The sequence below is a fragment of the Quercus suber genome, unplaced genomic scaffold, assembly GCF_002906115.3.
Source record: "Quercus suber isolate HL8 unplaced genomic scaffold, Cork oak 2.0 scaffold_458, whole genome shotgun sequence".
Classification (NCBI taxonomy): Eukaryota; Viridiplantae; Streptophyta; class Magnoliopsida; order Fagales; family Fagaceae; genus Quercus; species Quercus suber.
Window position 1 is genome coordinate 440,181 of NW_027069909.1, and position 16,433 is coordinate 456,613.

The 16,433-nt window shown below is 36.8% G+C and overlaps 1 pseudogene; it reads left to right on the plus strand.

The window, feature by feature from the left end:
• Positions 1-2,770: 2,770 nt before the first annotated feature.
• Positions 2,771-16,108, plus strand: LOC112038231 (cysteine-rich receptor-like protein kinase 10; annotated as a pseudogene).
• Positions 16,109-16,433: the final 325 nt, after the last annotated feature.

Genomic DNA, 16,433 nt, shown 5'->3' on the forward strand with positions numbered 1-16,433 from the left:
GACTCATCCTCCTTCATCTTAATTTCTTCAAAGCTTGTAGTGAGCCTCTGAAGTTTTGAATCTTTGACAGCCTTTGTTCCTTCATAGGTTGTCTGGAGGATGGTCCAAGCCTACTTAACAGTTTCAGTTGAGGATATTTTCTTGAACTCCTCATTGGTGACTGCGCTAAATAGGGCATTTAACGCTCTGCTGTTGAAGTTAGCTGCCTTGATCTTAGCGTCATCCCAATCGGCCGGTTCTTCTTTTGGCTTAGTCCAGCCAATCTCTACAGCTTGCCACACATTCTCATCTAAAGACTGCAAGAAATCTCTCATGCGTACTTTCTAGTATGCATAATTAGTGCCATCAAATAAAGGAGGTATGATTAATGACTGTCTTCTATCCATGACAAACAGGGGTCAATGGATCAACACAGTAAAGATTAAACCTAATCAGAGTCTGCCCGCTCTGATACCACTTGATAGGCCACAAACTGAATGACCAATTGTGATTAAACCAATTAATTAATTAGCCAAGTTATTAATTAATCAATTTATCATGCAATTGAATGGAAGCATAAAAAAATCACCAAAAACTAAATATGCAGCGGAAATTAAATGACACGGTGATTTGTTTACGAATGCCATCGGGTGATTTTCAGGTCACCACTCCTGAAACTCCACCATTATCAAATCAAGCGGTTATAAGTAAAGGAATCCAAAGTACCTTACCAACCTACAGTTGAACCCTTACCCCAATACCCAATTGGATTTGATCTGTAGTGACAATTTCCACCTTTGATGCACGGCTCCCAAGTACGTGACTAACCAATGCACGGATCCCAGTATGCGACTTCAAAACACCAACTTAAGGAAGAGAGGTTGGTTGTAAAGTTCTTCAGTTCATCCTACACGATGAAGATCAGGAAGATGCTTGGTCACAAAACACTTTGGTGCAAATACACAGTAACTTCTTCAGAGAAGATGAACTAGGTCAAGAACTTCGTCTTTGATCACAATTTGCTTGAACAAAGATTGCTCAATGCTTTTTCAACTTGTGTTCAACTTGACGGCGCTTAAATCAATCCTTTTATATGTTTAGGGTTTAGAGAAAAGAAGGCCAAAATCATATTTACGGATCCCAAGAAAATCAGATCAGAAAATTTGAAATTATAAATCTCGATAGATAGCAGGTGTCGAGGTAGCTATCGAGCAGGTGTTGAGCTTTAATGAATTTGCACTTCAGCTTGCTTTTTCTTGGACATACTTGATGACTTCAACACTTGACCTTGAAACCTTGTTTCTTGAAGTATTAAAAACACCTAAAACTACCCAATTACAAGTAGAGTGCGTTTTGTCAAAAGATTTAGCCAATTTACATAAATAAGTGACATATGTTCTTAGCAAGTGAAAACAAATATATCCTAACAATCATCATCTATGAAGGTAGTGTTAATTCCCTTTTTATGCAAGGCGTTGTATAGATCGCCAATGAAGTTGTAGCAAGTATCTTTACCTCTAAAACTTAAGAATACATCATAAGTACATCTATGGGTGATGATAGAATTAGAAGAAGAAAAAGAAAAGGGTCCTTGGAATTGGAAAGTCATGGAAGAAAATAGCTAAATTCTCCAGAAGAAGAATACTGTCTATGATTAATTCTCGTGTCGGTGATTACTGATTGCTAATTTGCTATAAAGTATAAACTATCAAGTAACAGTGTAAAACTTTTAGATAAAGAAAGTTTATTTCGAGAATCTGATGCTCGTTGGTCCTACGCATTTCAAAGAGAGAAATTATTCTTGGAATGGCTCTATGGCTTTTAGCCTTGATAAGTGCCATCGCAATATTACCATCGTTGATTAGTTGTTTGGTTTGTTGAAATGGACTTCAATGTAACGTACTTCACGATAATTTGACATTAAAATGTTTAGTTTATTTTATTTTTTTTAACCTTGTTATATTTAAAATTATAAAATATATCACATTATCTTAATCATATTATATTTTTAAATAATGTAATATTGTATTCTTGTACTGAGATTAAATTAATGTAAGATTACAATAACATAATATTACGGTGTAATATAATATCACGGCAAACCAAACCCCTCTTTTTTTATTTGCTTATGTAATCAATAGTTAAATACACTTTAGAGCATATTGCTTCTCTAAATTTTAGTACTACTAGTATGTAACCCCGTGCTACTGCACGGGACTGGTTAATTGTAATGATGCTATTGGCTAATTTTTTTGTTTTTGTTTTGTTTTTGCTTTTTTGGGTTTATCACATGGATGATAGAATTAAATCAAAACAATGAAAAATATATATTGCATTTTATTATTTAAGTAATGCTATTGGTCATTTTTTTTTTTTTGGGTTTATCATACATAGGATAGCATTAGATAAAATAATGAATAAAAAAAAGAGAATATTGCATTTTATTATTTAAGTGATGCTACAGTGAAGAAAAAAGAGAATATTGCATTTTATTATTTAAAATATATAAAGGGACATTAAAAAATAAAAACGGATCATCGAGCTTGGAATCTTCTTGGAGGCGCCAATGAAGCGCTAATGTATGAGAGTATGAAGTAAGGAAGAGTGGGATTGAATATTGTGTTTGAACCCGACCTTACTCTGAGAAATCTGTAAAGAGGAGGAGAGGGTAATGTGTGGATCTAATTGGTAGAGGTTGAGAGAGAAGGAGACATGAGATGACGATATGGAATTAGGAGGAGATGATGTTTTAGTTTTATAGTCTTTCTCGTTGGACTCCTTGGCTCTAGTTATGGGATTAGAAGAGCTCCAGACTCTATTGAGATTACCCATAAAAGTATGCAGGTGAGATATTCTTACTTAGGCCAATGAGTATTATTATTGTGGTTTTCTTGGCTTCCGTGTTAAATGTTAATGTATCATTTATTTGAGCACAAAAATTAAAAAATTTAGATAAGATACATGACACAAAATTGGAATCCAATTTATAATCTCCATAAAAGAGTGCAGGTAAGATGTTCTTGCTTAAGCTAATGAGCATTATCATTGTGGTTTTCTTGACTTTCGTGTTAAATGTTAATGCATTATTTATTTGGGCACAAAAATTAGAAAATTTAGATAAGATATATGGCACAAAATTGGAGTTAAATTTATAATCTAATTAGATTTTTTTTTTGAGTTTTGGTTAGGACAAGTGGCGCAAAATTAAGAATCCAATTGAAATCTAATTGGATTTTCTCTCTGCTTCACCTATTATTATATATATAGATTTGAACAGTGAACATTTATATTTTTCTTTTATCTTCCTACTTTTTTAAATACATTTTCTAATAAACTCTCAATTTTTTCTCTATTCCATTAAAATATTATTTCTTCATTATTTCTTTATTCTTTCTTTAATCTTTTTATATTCTTTTTTGAATCTTTCTTTATTCTTCCTCTATTCGTTCTTAGTAACTATATTTTCAAATTTCTAATAGCTATATTTTTAAATTATCCAACGATAACATTTTTAAAATTTCCAATAGTCATATTTCTCAAATGATAATATTTTTCAAGGGATTTTTATTCTTTTTATTCTTTAACTTGTAATTAATTTCCTTAAAAAAACTTATCATTAAAAAAATTCCACCACATGTTTAGACCAATCATTTTTTTCTTATTATTCATTAATTTATAATTAATTTCTTTTAAAAAAAAACTTATATACTAATTATCAATTTTAAAAAGTCCACCACATAGTCACACACCACACATTTTCCTTTTCTTCTCCACCCCTTTCCTTTTTGGTTTCATTATCATCAAATGAGAAGATAAGAGAAATCACCCCTGCTCCATCACATCGTCACCACACCCTCGCATCACCACACTCTCGAAGAAGGCCTTCCTCACTTAAGCTAAGGACCTTTGTGAAACACACACAGAAATTGCCTAGAGAGAGAGAGAGAGAGAGAGAGAGAGAGAGATTGCAGCTGCAAAGATCTCTCTCTCTCTCTCTCTCTCTCTCTCTTTGTGAAGAAATTACACTTTATCACCCTAAAATATGCCCCATATTACACTTTACATACTAAACTATTCAAACGCACAATTTGCCCCCTAAATTATGATCCTTGATACACTTTACACCCTGATATTAGTTTTACTATTAAGTTTGATAGAAATATGAATTGTATGACTTGCAAATATGTATTTCTTAAGTGAAACAAATTTAAAAGACCAAAACCCCCCTCTTCCTAGTCAATTAAAAACAAAACTTTTTTTTCCTGGTCTTTCACATGTGTCTGTGTATCAGCCCCTCTCCCCCAAATCAAAATCCCAGCAATCTTAAATTCCCAAATCAAAATCATCTTTGGAATCACTACTACTTGATTTCCACAAAAAAAAAAAAAAAAAGAAAAAAAAAAAAAGAAAGAAAGAAATTCTAAGTTCACGTTCACTGTAACTCGATGTTCCAAAAATTGAGTTATATATTTGAAACTCGATTTTTAGAAAATTGAGTTTCAAAATAGAGGCATTTTCCTAATTAGTTTTAGACATGAGATATTTTGCTGGATATTTTAAAAAGAAAGGGCAAAAGCCCATTTTCTCCGCACTATTAGTGTTGTAACAGATGACTTTACTGAAGCAAATAAGCTTGGACAAGGTGGATTCGGGGCTGTTTACAAGGTAATTGTATTGTATAGTATAATATCATGGACGAAATAATGTACCATTATTAGTTAAAAATATTCTAATTCTTGTATGATTACACAAATTTTATTCTTATATATATATATATCATCAGGGTATGCTCTATAATGGACAAGTTATCGCGGTTAAAAGGCTATCAACAAATTCTGGACAAGGAAATCTAGAATTTAAAAATGAGGTTCTATTGGTTGCCAAACTTCAGCACCATAATTTAGTTAGACTCTTAGGGTTTTGCATGGAGCGGAATGAAAGGCCTTTGATATATGAGTTTGGGCCAAATACAAGCCTTGATTACTTCCTATTTGGTACTTTTGCACTTCTCTTTATCAAGTTGTGTTCATAAATTTTCTTTTGGGATATATGTCTTGTTTGAAAATACATCCACATATTTTATTTAACTAAATCTATGCTTGATATGTTACACAGATCCCATCAAGTGTGTATATTTGAATTGGGAAAAGTGTTACAAAATCATAGGAGGTATTGCTCGAGGGCTTCTATAACTTCCTGAAGATTCGCGGCTACGAATTATTCATCGTGATCTTAAAGCTAGCAACGTACTTTTAGATGAAGAAATAAATCCCAAGATTTCAGAGTTTGGCATGGCAAAATTATTTTTATTAGATCAAACTCAAGAGAACGCAAGTAGAATTGTGGGGACATAGTAAGCATCTAGAGAGCAGAGAGCTAATTTCTATTTTCTTTCTTGGAAATAACATTAGCTAATATTATTAATGCCCATCATGTAGTGGATATATTGCTCTAGAATATGCAATGAATGGACAATTTTTAGTGAAGTCTGATGTTTTTAGTTTTAGTGTGTTAGTATTGAAAATATTGAGTGGAGAGAAGAACAATTGTTTTTGAAACGGAGAAAATGTGGAGAACCTTGTATGTTATGTAAGTACAATCAATTTTAGTACACTTCCCTTTTTTTTTTAGTGTAGCACTAGTACATACATATGAAATTAGAAAAATAAAAATTGCAACTAAGTGCATTTCCCCTCTTAAATATGGTGTATTTGAATTGTTTCCTTAAATTTCAAAACTAAGCAATGTTCCTCCCTTAACCTTTTTTGTTAGAAACTCCATCAAATTTAATGGAAAAGTCAAAATTTTTTTTTAAGTAAGTAATAGAAGTTTGAATTTTATTTTATTATTATTATTTTTGTAAATTGATGAAGTGCAAATCCACCTCGTCAGTATGTTCCTCGTCTATGTCGATGGACGAGCTCATTTCCTTGTTAAGAGCAAAGAGAATGAAAGATGAAAAACACCCGAGTGGTGTCAGCCAAAGACACTCCGAATGTTCTTCCGAATAGCCTATGCTCTAGTTAATGCTCTTATCCGTTAACCTTCTTCCGAATGTTTTTACCTGAATGCATTAAGGCATTAATGGTAATGAAACCCCCATTTAATCCTTAACGCTTGAACGTTGGCTTATTAAGGTTTTCGTAACTCCTCCCACGCATTTATTTATTGCTAGCTGGTTTGGTGGAGTTTATTTATGGTTTTAATGAGTATAGGGTTATCCATTTAAACGGATGACCCTTTTTAGTCATTACTCGTCTGTGGGAGTTATTCTAACTTCAATGTGCTTACGGTCGTCCTTGTAAGTTGCCCCCTTCGTTCCTTTGTCGTCAAGACTTTGGAAGAGCATAGGAATGTGATTAGTTGTGATGGTTTGTATCTTTGCATTTTTCGATACTTCCCTTTTGTCATAAATGTGAAACAATTACTTCATCAGGCGAAAGACACATGTTTCCTTCTTATTCGAGGTTTGTGCGAAATCACCTAGATTTTGGCGCGCTTTAATTTTGGTTTTCCCTTTCTTAGGAAAATATTTCCTCTTCTTCCGCCTTATTCTGTCTGCATTTGAAGCACTAAGGATTTGCATTTGAAGCACTAAGGATTTTTCAAACTTCAAATCTTCTTCTTTACTGGTAAGGTCTTCTTTCTCTATGCTTTCTTGATGGTTGGTTTTGACTTTGTTAGGCGAGAGTGTCCTTTGATTTCCTTTTTCTTTGCTAGATTAGGGGTCTGCCTTGAGTATTCTTCTGGTCGGCATCCCTAGGCTGGTCTATTCGTGTTTGTTTCACTTCTTTCAAACTTGTTTTGCTTGTTCATTATCCATTGATTCGCCGTTCTTTGATTGAGCATCATCAGGAGATGACAACCGTAGAATATAGAGAGTGTGATGTTAGGTCAAATGAGTTGGAAACAGGGTTGTCGTCAAATGTAGAATCCATGGGTAAAGAGGCCAACATGACTGTGTCAAAACTACCTTCGTCTTCCTTTTCCCCTTCTTTGCATGCTCTTTCTAAGTCTTGTTTTCTAAAGTAAAAAAAATTGAAAGATTTAAGAAAAAGGTTTCAATTTCCTAAAGGTACCGTTATTCGTTTGTCTCGTTCTAACGAAAAGGCTTGCACTTTTGCTTATTTCGAAGTATGTTTCTACGAGGTCACCTTCTTGTGTGGTCTTCGTTTTCATGTCCATCCGTTTATCATAAAACTTCTTTTTCATTTACAAATTTCTCTTGGTCAACTCGTCCCTAATGCCTGGAGGACGATTGTAAGTTGCATGTCCATTTGGATGTTTGCTTGTTAAGGGGACATGATAACTTTAAATGAATTTTTACGTTTGTATCGTCTGAAGCCCTCCACCCACTATGGATATTTTGAACGTCTACCCTGGGATATGAAATCTAGGGTCGTTTCTGGATACCCCTCTTCTTTTCGTGATTGGAAATCATGATATTTCTTCATCTTTAGAACTGGCTGGGAAACCATGTTTCATGACCTATGGGGTGAAGTCCCAAGGTTATTGCAAAAATGGGAAATCCCACCCTTTGGTGCATACTTTTTGTTGTTTCCTTAATCTTTTCTTTTAACTTGTTGTTGTATAACTCTGCTTTGCTTTTTGGTTTTGTAGTTTTTGTTCATCCAGAGTTGGAATGTCCAAATCATGAGTGAGTTCAAGCTGCCCTTGCTTTTGCCCAAGAGATTGAGGATTTTAACTACCTAGTCGACCCTTGTCACTTGTTTGCCTATTGTCTTGGACCTAAGCCCACTCAATATGTGTTAAGGAAGATCCTTCAAGAAGAAAAAAGTGAGTTATCTCATGCTTGTGAATTCTTGTCTTTTTTTTTTTTTTTTGGTTACTTATCTTTCTTCCCCTTTTTGGTAGAGTTGGCCACTAGGTATAGCAGAGAGAAATACACCCGTATCAAATGAATGAAAAACGAGACCTTTTCTCAGCTTGCCTTAGATTCAAAGAGGTGAAAATTGCATGACGAGAAGGGCGATACAATGGTTTGTTCGTTTATTCATATCATCCCCTCATCCCTAACTTCGTCCATTGAAGGGATGGTTTCAACCCTGCCCATTACTCATTCTAAGGGGAAGGGCAAGGTTGGGAAAAGTGTTTAGGACGACCCTACAACGGTCCTTGGGCGAGCCCATAATGTGATTACAGACGAGGAGCTAAAAGGCTTGACGTCCGTCCTTTCCCACGAGTTAGTTAATCATCACATACATAAATTGGTGTAGGTATAACACATTTTTACTTGTCTTCTTTGTTGGTTTAGTACGACTTCTACTTTGATTTTGGAATCTCTCATCTAGGTTCTTAGTGAATCCTTACGTTTGACCACCGATTACCTTGAAAATGAAGAAAGGGTGGTGGTGGCCAATTCTAAGCTTGAATCCGTTGATGCAAAAAGTTCAAAGTTGAGAAAGGATCTAATCGAGGCCATGGACAAGGCGAACAGGGCAAAAGAGAAGATCAAGGAGCTTAATGAAGTTTTGAGGGTGGAAAAGATGCTAGTCGTTCAAAAGGACGAAGAGATTCAAACTGCCTTTTTAAGGACTAGTGCTGAGTAAGAGAAAGTCGTTGAACAATTTGTGAAGTTCGAACAGTTTGCTGACCTTCAATTTATTCGATACTTTAAGGGCTTTGAAATTTTGCGTAGATGGACGATGAAGCATCACAACTTGGCCATAGACTTTTCTAATCTCAACTTTGAAACAATTGACACTGAAATTTTAGCTGATGAGGCTAAGGAGCTAGAGGAAACAACCGATGTTGCTACTATTAGAGGGACATATGTTGCTAATGCAGATCCTAGTCAGAGGGATGAGGTTGCTGTTTCCCCTGTTGAATGATATTTTCCTTCTTTCTTCTTTATTTTTTTGAACGATGGTTGCCCCTTTGTTTTGGGGCTTTTGATTTTGTTTTTGAAACACTGGTTGCCACCTTGTTTTGAGGCTTTAATTTTACTGCATATCTCGTTTAGGGATTAACTATTCATTTTGAATGTGCATTTTAATCGGGTTTCTTTATGTTAAACTCTTTTGAATGATTGAGATCTGCTTGTAGGAAATTTTACACTCTTGGTCCTTGTGGCCTACTCGTATGATTTAGGCTTGTCTATAGGATCTGTACCTTTGGGGGTGATTTGAACTCTCTTGATAAAGCTTTTTTACCATGAATGTTTATGATTTAAACTCGTCATTTGAAGATAGTTTTTACCGTGAAAGTTTATGATTTAAACTCGTAATTTGAATACTACAATGAAAGTTTATGGTTTAAACTTGTCATTTGAAGATAGAGTTTTTACCATGAATGTTTATGGTTTAGATTCATCATTTGAAGACAGTTTTTACCATGGATGTTTATCGTTTAAACTCGTCATTTGAAGACAGAGTTTACCATGAATGTTTATGATTTAAACTCGTCTTTTGAAGATAGAGTTTTTACCATGAATGTTTATGAGTAAAACTCGCCTTTTGAAGACAAAGTTTTTACCTTAAATGTTTATGATTTAAACTTGATATTTGAAGACGGAGTTTTTACCACGAATGTTTATGATTTAAACTCGTCATTTGAAGATAGAGTTTTTACTATGAATGCTATCTTTTAAAGATTCTGCCAATATGCTTACTATGTACAACTTGCACTTTTAGTTTATGAGACATACATATTAAGGATCTAATCTTTGGAATGAAATGGCTTAGATACGCCTTATTTGCTTCATTCACCCTTGCTTGCGAAGATATTACAGGGGTTTAACAAAAAAGGGAAATGCTTAAGACAAAAAAAGAACTTATGCATGAAAACAATAAAGTCTCATTTATCTGTTGGTGAGTAAGACGAGATGTTCCAAGTGCTGAAACTTATTGATGTCGATACCTTTACTGATAGTACCTCTTAAGGTGCTCTGCATTCCAAGGAAGAGGTAAAGGATTCCTGTCCAAATCTTCCAAGTAATAACTTCCTCTTCTCGAGTAACAGACGACCTTGTATGGACCATCCTAATTAAGGCCTAACTTTCTTTAGGTTGGGTCTTTGGTGGCTTGTGAAACCTTTCGTAGGACCATATCTCCATAATTAAATCTTTTCAGTTTAACCCTTTGATCATGGTACTTTGACATTTTTTGCTAATATAAGGCCATCCTTTGAGCCGCATCATCTTTGACTTCATTTAAGCAGTTTAGAGCTAATTTTAACTCTTTGTTATTGCTATGGTCGTCATAAAATACTTGTCTAAGGCTTGACATCCCTACTTCAACAGGAATCAATGCTTTAGTTTTGAATACAAGTCTGAATGGAGTTTCTCCTATTGGGGTTCTTGCAATTGTTTAGTATGCCTAGAGAACACCTAGCAACTCTTCAGGCCATGCTTCCTTTGCCCCCTCAAGTTGAGCTTTAATCATCTTGAGCGTGGTTCGATTTATGACTTCTATTTGACCATTGGCTTGTGGATGCCCAGGTGAAGAGCAATGATTCTTTATTCCCAATTCCTTGCAAGATTCTTTGAATTTGTGGCTATCAAACTGTCATCCATTATCAAAGATGACAACCCTAGGAATTCCAAACATGCACATGATGTTCTTCTAGACGAAGTTTTATGTCTTGGCTTCTGTGATCACTACCAGAAACAATTTGACTTACTTCTTACCTTGAGGTAGTAGACCAACGATGTCGATCCCCCATGTCGAGAATGGCTAGGGGGATGAGATAGTCGTCATGTGTTTTGCTGGAACACATTGAACATTCCTAAATCATTGTCATTTGTCACACTTTTGGATGATCTTAACCGCATCTTTCTACATGGTCGGCCAAAAGTATCTTGCTTGTACCACCTTTCCCACAAGTGATCGTGGACCTAAAAGGTTTCCACACATGCCTTCATGTATTTCATGCAACATATATGCTGCCTCTTCAAAGTTTAAGCACTTCAGGTAGGGCAATGAGAATCCCCTTTTGTAAAGATTGTCATTCAAGATGGTGAATCTAGACGACTTAACTTTAACCTTCCTAGCTTCTAACGGGTCTGATGGGAGGAATCTGTCTCCAATGTAAGTCAAAATTGGGTCCATCCAGCTATTCGCAGCTTGAATATTGGAGACATGTAACCCCTCTATACTCAAGATTTTCTGCTCTTCCATGTATAACCCAGGCCTTTCTTCACTATCGTTAGACGAGGCTAACATTGCTAATCTGTCGGCTTCTGAGTTTTCTTCTCTTGGTATTTGATTAATCTTGACATAATCAAAGTGAGAAATTAACTGATTAGTCAGTTTTAGATACCTTTTCATCCTTTCTTCCTTCGCTTCATACTCGTTGGTTATGTGCCCTACGACTAACTTTGAGTTTGAGTTTAGCTTCAAGTTTCTTGCCCCTAGAGCTTTCGCTATCTTCAGGCTGGAGAGGGTCGCTTCATACTCTGCTTCATTGTTCGTAGCTGGGAACTGAAGCCTGACCCCATATCTAAGTACGCTTTCTCAAGAGAAAAGACAATTATGCCTACGCCTCCAATTCCTACAGCTGACGACCCATCTGCATATACCGTCTTATACTCCTCTTTTGGACCAGGATCCATCATGGTGAACTTAGCAACGAAGTCTGCCAATGTCTAAGCTTTGATAGCAATTCGAGGCTTGTACTTTATGTTAAACTGGCTTAGCTTAATTGCCCATTGAACCATTCTCCTTGTTGCGTCGGGCTTGGACATGGCTTTCCAGATGGGTTGGTCTGTCATGACAAAGATGGTATAGCATAGAAGTATGGACAAAGCTTTCTAGACACGACAATTAAGGAGAAAGCCATCTTCTCTATCCTCAGGTACTTTGCCTCGGCACCTTGGAAGGCCTGGCTTGTATAATACACCGGCCTTTGAACTTTGAGCTCTTCACATATCAATGTTGAACTGATGGCTATTTGTGATACAGCTAAATAAAGGAAAAGGTCTTCCTCTTTCATAGACGGGCTTAGGAGTGGTGGTTTGGACAAGTACTCCTTGAGGCTTTGGAAAATTGCTTCGCATTCTTTTGTCCACTGGAGAGCCTGCTTTAGTGTTTTAAAGAATGGAAGGCACTTGTTTATGGCCTTGGAGACAAATTTGTTTAGGGCTACCACCCGTCTAGTAAGTCTTTGCACTTTCTTCACATTTCTTGGTGAGGTCATGTCAAGTATGGCCTTAAATTTTTCTGGGTTGGCCTTAATTCCTCGCTAGGAAACCATGAACCCAAGAAATTTGCCCAATGATACTCCAAATACACACTTTGTCGGGTTTAGCCTCATCTGATATTTCCTTAGAGTATCAAAGGTCTCTTTGAGGTCGTCTAGATGTGAACCTGCCTTCTTGCTTTTGACAAGCATGTCATCCACATAAACTTCCATATTTTGTCCCATTTGTTTGCTGAACATCTGATTTACTATCCTTTGGTAGGTAGCCCCTGTATTTTTTAGTCCAAACGGCATGACTTTGTAGCAGTATAGCCCCTGACTAGTGATGAATGCTATCTTCTCCTGGTCTTCCTTGTTCATGTGAATCTGGATAAAACTTGAAAATGCATCCATGAATGTTAGGAACTCATGACTAGCTGTGGAGTCTACTAGTTGATCAATCCTAGGAAAAGGAAAACTATCTTTTAGGCAAGCGTTGTTAAGGTCCGTGAAATCCACACACATCTACCATTTCCTATTGGACTTCTTGACCGTGATGACATTGGCAAGCCACACAGGATAAAAGACTTCTCAGATGAAACCGACTATTAAGAGCTTTTCTACTTCTTCCATGATAGCCTTATTCCTCTCTGGGGTGAAAACCCATCACTTTTGCTGGACGGGCTTCTTTGTTGGATCGACATTCAACTGATGTTCTATCACCTGATCATCTATACCTAACATATCCCTATGGGTCCAGGCGAAGACGTCTAGGTTCTTCTTTAGGAACTCTACTATCTCCTCTTTTACTGGTAGATTAAGTTCCCCACCTATCTTGGTAACTTTTAAAGGGTCTCCTTCCACCAATTCTACATCTTCCAGATCCTTAGCAGGCTTTTTAGTCTCCTTCTCTACCATTCAGGTGTGATTTTCTTTGGAAGCTAACACTGCCTGGTAGCATTCTTGAGCTAATAGCTGATCATCATGTATTTCTCTAATCTTATGTGAGGTTGGGAATTTTACTTTGAGACAATAAGTTGAGGTTGCAGCCTTGAGTCAATTTAGTGTAGGTCATCTAAGGATCACATTGTATGACGACGGGTAATCAATGACCAAAAGGTCCACCCTTTTTGTTATCTGAGCTAGATACACCCCTATTGTGACTGAAAGCAAAATGATCCCTTCTGGGTAGATGCGATCTTCGCTGAAACTGATTAAAGGTGACTTGAAAGGTCAAAGCCGTTTGGGGTCTAACCTTAGCTGTTGGTAGGCCGTCATATGGCTATTTAACCCAATTGGTGTCTCATTCAGAAAAGATGATGTCGTTGTTGTCTGAACGGCGATACTTCGTAAAGAGATGCCTGATGTGGACGCTGTTAACCTATCTCTGATGTGCCTTTCTCAAGGACTTGTATGATCCTCCAGACACAGGTCCACAATTATCATCCTTATTTCTCCTATTGCATGCTTTGGATGGTCTTCTTCATCATCTTTAGGGTCATCACGAGACTTGCCCTCCATTCTAGATCAAGATTGATGATATTTTTTGATGAACTTCTGCAGTTTCCCTTTCTAGATTAGTTCTTCGATTTGTTCCTCCAAATCACGACATTCGTCAGTGTAGTGATTGTGATCTTTGTGGTAACGATAGTACTTTTTCGAGTCTCACTTTCTAAAAGACGAGCTTAATCGCTTTAGCCACTTCAGGCCAGGTTCTTCCTTGATCTACATTAAGATCTTATCTGTAGGCATCACCAGTGGATTGAAGTTCAACCTCTTCTTCGGAGCCTCCAGGCTACTCTTGCTAGAATTGGTTTCCAACGATTGATCTTTCCAATCCTTCTTCTTACCCTGGGAGTCACTCGTTTCGTCCTTCTTTTGTTTCCCAGTTAATCCCTTACCAGCTAGTGCATCCTCTCCATTCATATACTTTTGAACTTTGAACTCATAGAAGTTGGTGGCGTCTTTCCCAACGAGAAGACGAGATCAGGATTGTTTAGCCCAGCTTGGAAAGTCATCATAATAACCTGATCATCAGCCTCATTAATCTCAAGGATGGCCTTATTGAAACGCTTCACATAATCTCTCAAGCTCTCCCCATCCCGCTGCCTTATAGTCAACAAGTAAGGCATAGGACTTTTGTGGCGTTGACCTCCAATGAAGTGCCGGACAAATGAGTCACTTAGCTGTTCAAAGTTTGTAATTGACGATGCTGGTAGTTTACTAAAACACACCCTAGCAGCTCCTCTAAGTGTGGAAGGAAAAGACCTGCATATCACTTCATCTAGAGTTGGCTGGAGATTCAGGATCATCTTGAAGCCCTTATATGGTGAAGGGGGTCTTTTGTTCCGTCATAGAATTCTAACTGTGGGAGGTGAAACTTAGGAGGCAAAGGGCATTCTAGAACATTGGTGGTGAAAGGTGAATCTATTCTCTTGAGCATGCCATCAAGGTTCATGGTTGTTTTTCCCTTCATGGCATTCTTCACCTCGTCCAGCTCCCTCGTCAAGCTTTTCATCATCTGGTCATTACCATGCGCCGACTGCTTGGTATGTTCAAAAGTATCCCTGCCCCTACTATTCTCGGGGCTATTAGCTTTATTGTCGTGTCGACTGTGGCTGCGTTATGGAAGGGAAGTGTTGCTTCCTTCAGGACATGCACGACGCTTCAGGTACTTATTTTGTTTCATTAGCTCTTGCACATTAGTAGTCAATGCTTGAATTTACTGGGCCATAACCATCGGATCCAGGGGTGCTGTTATAGTTGAATCCATTGATTTCAAGGAACTTTCTCAATAGAGATACAGTGACTTACGTCAAGATCCCCCCAAATGGCGCCAAACTAATGAAGCACAAATCCACCTCGTCAGTATGTTCCTTGTCTATGTCGATGGATAAGCTCGTTTCCCTATTAAGAACAAAGAATGAAAGATGAAAAACACTCGTTTCCCTGTCAATGAATCTACTTACTTTAGATGGCTGGCTTTATATAGCCTATGCTCTAGTTAATGCTCTTATTCGTTAACCTCTTCCGAACGATTTCACCTGAATGCATTAAGGCATTAATGGTAATAAAACCCCCATTTAATCCTTAAGCCTTGAACGTTGGCTTATTAAGGTTTCTGTAATTCCTCCTGCGCATTTATTCATTGCTAGCTGGCCTGTGGAGTTTATTTTTGGTTTTAATGAGTATAGGGTCGTCCATTTAAACGGACGACCCTTTTTAGTCATTACTCGTCTGTGGGAGCTATTTTGACTTCAATGTGCCTATGGTTGTCCTTGTAAGTGGACGACCATTAAATCGGTATCCGTCATTAACATTGACAGACTTCCTAATCACAATGGATATAACGCTTATAACCAATATTTTAGTTAGAGTATATATATATATATATTTATATATGCATACATGCTTTTTTTTTCTTGTAGTTTAGGGGAGACATTGCAACTACACCACAGTTAAGGGTAAACTGCTCATAGAATAGTTTTCTTTGATTTTACTTCCTATTTAATTATATGCAGGCATGGAAAAATTGGAGGGAGGGAATTGCTTCACATATTATGGACCCCACATTAAGAAATTGCCCAATAATTGATATAATGTTTACATCCGCATTTGCTCATAGAATAGTTTTCTCTGATATAATGTCTGCCCATTGAATTATATCTTGCAGGCATGGAAAAATTGGAGGGAGAGAACTGCTTCACATATTATTGATCCCACATTAAGACATAGTTCAATAATTGAAATAATGAGATGCATCCACATTGGTTTACTATGTGTTCAAGAAAGAGTAACTGATAGACCAACCATGGCTATGATTGTTCTTATGCTTAATAGCTACTCTATCACTCTTCTAGTACCATCACAACTTGCATTCTCTATGCACAGTAACTTTGAATCAGACATCTCAAGGTCTGATCATTCCAATGGAAGCTATGTCCAACACCCAGCAAATGAGGCTTCAATTATTGAGTTATATCCTCATTAGTGCTTTATCGAAACCAAAATTTGATAGGCCAAAAACATATTGACCCACTATGATGAATTAATTGATTAAATAGCCAAGTTTATTAATTAATCAAATTAACATGCAATTGTACGTGGTAGCACAAACAAATCACCAATTAACTAAAGTATGCAGCGGAAAATAAATTGATACAGTGATTTGTTTACGAATAGGGAAAACCTACACGGCAAAAACCCCATTGGGTGATTTTAAGGTCACTACTACCGAGAATCCACTATTATCAAAACAAGCAGTTACAAGTAAAGGAATCACAGTACCTTATACCAACCTATAGTTGAATCCTTAC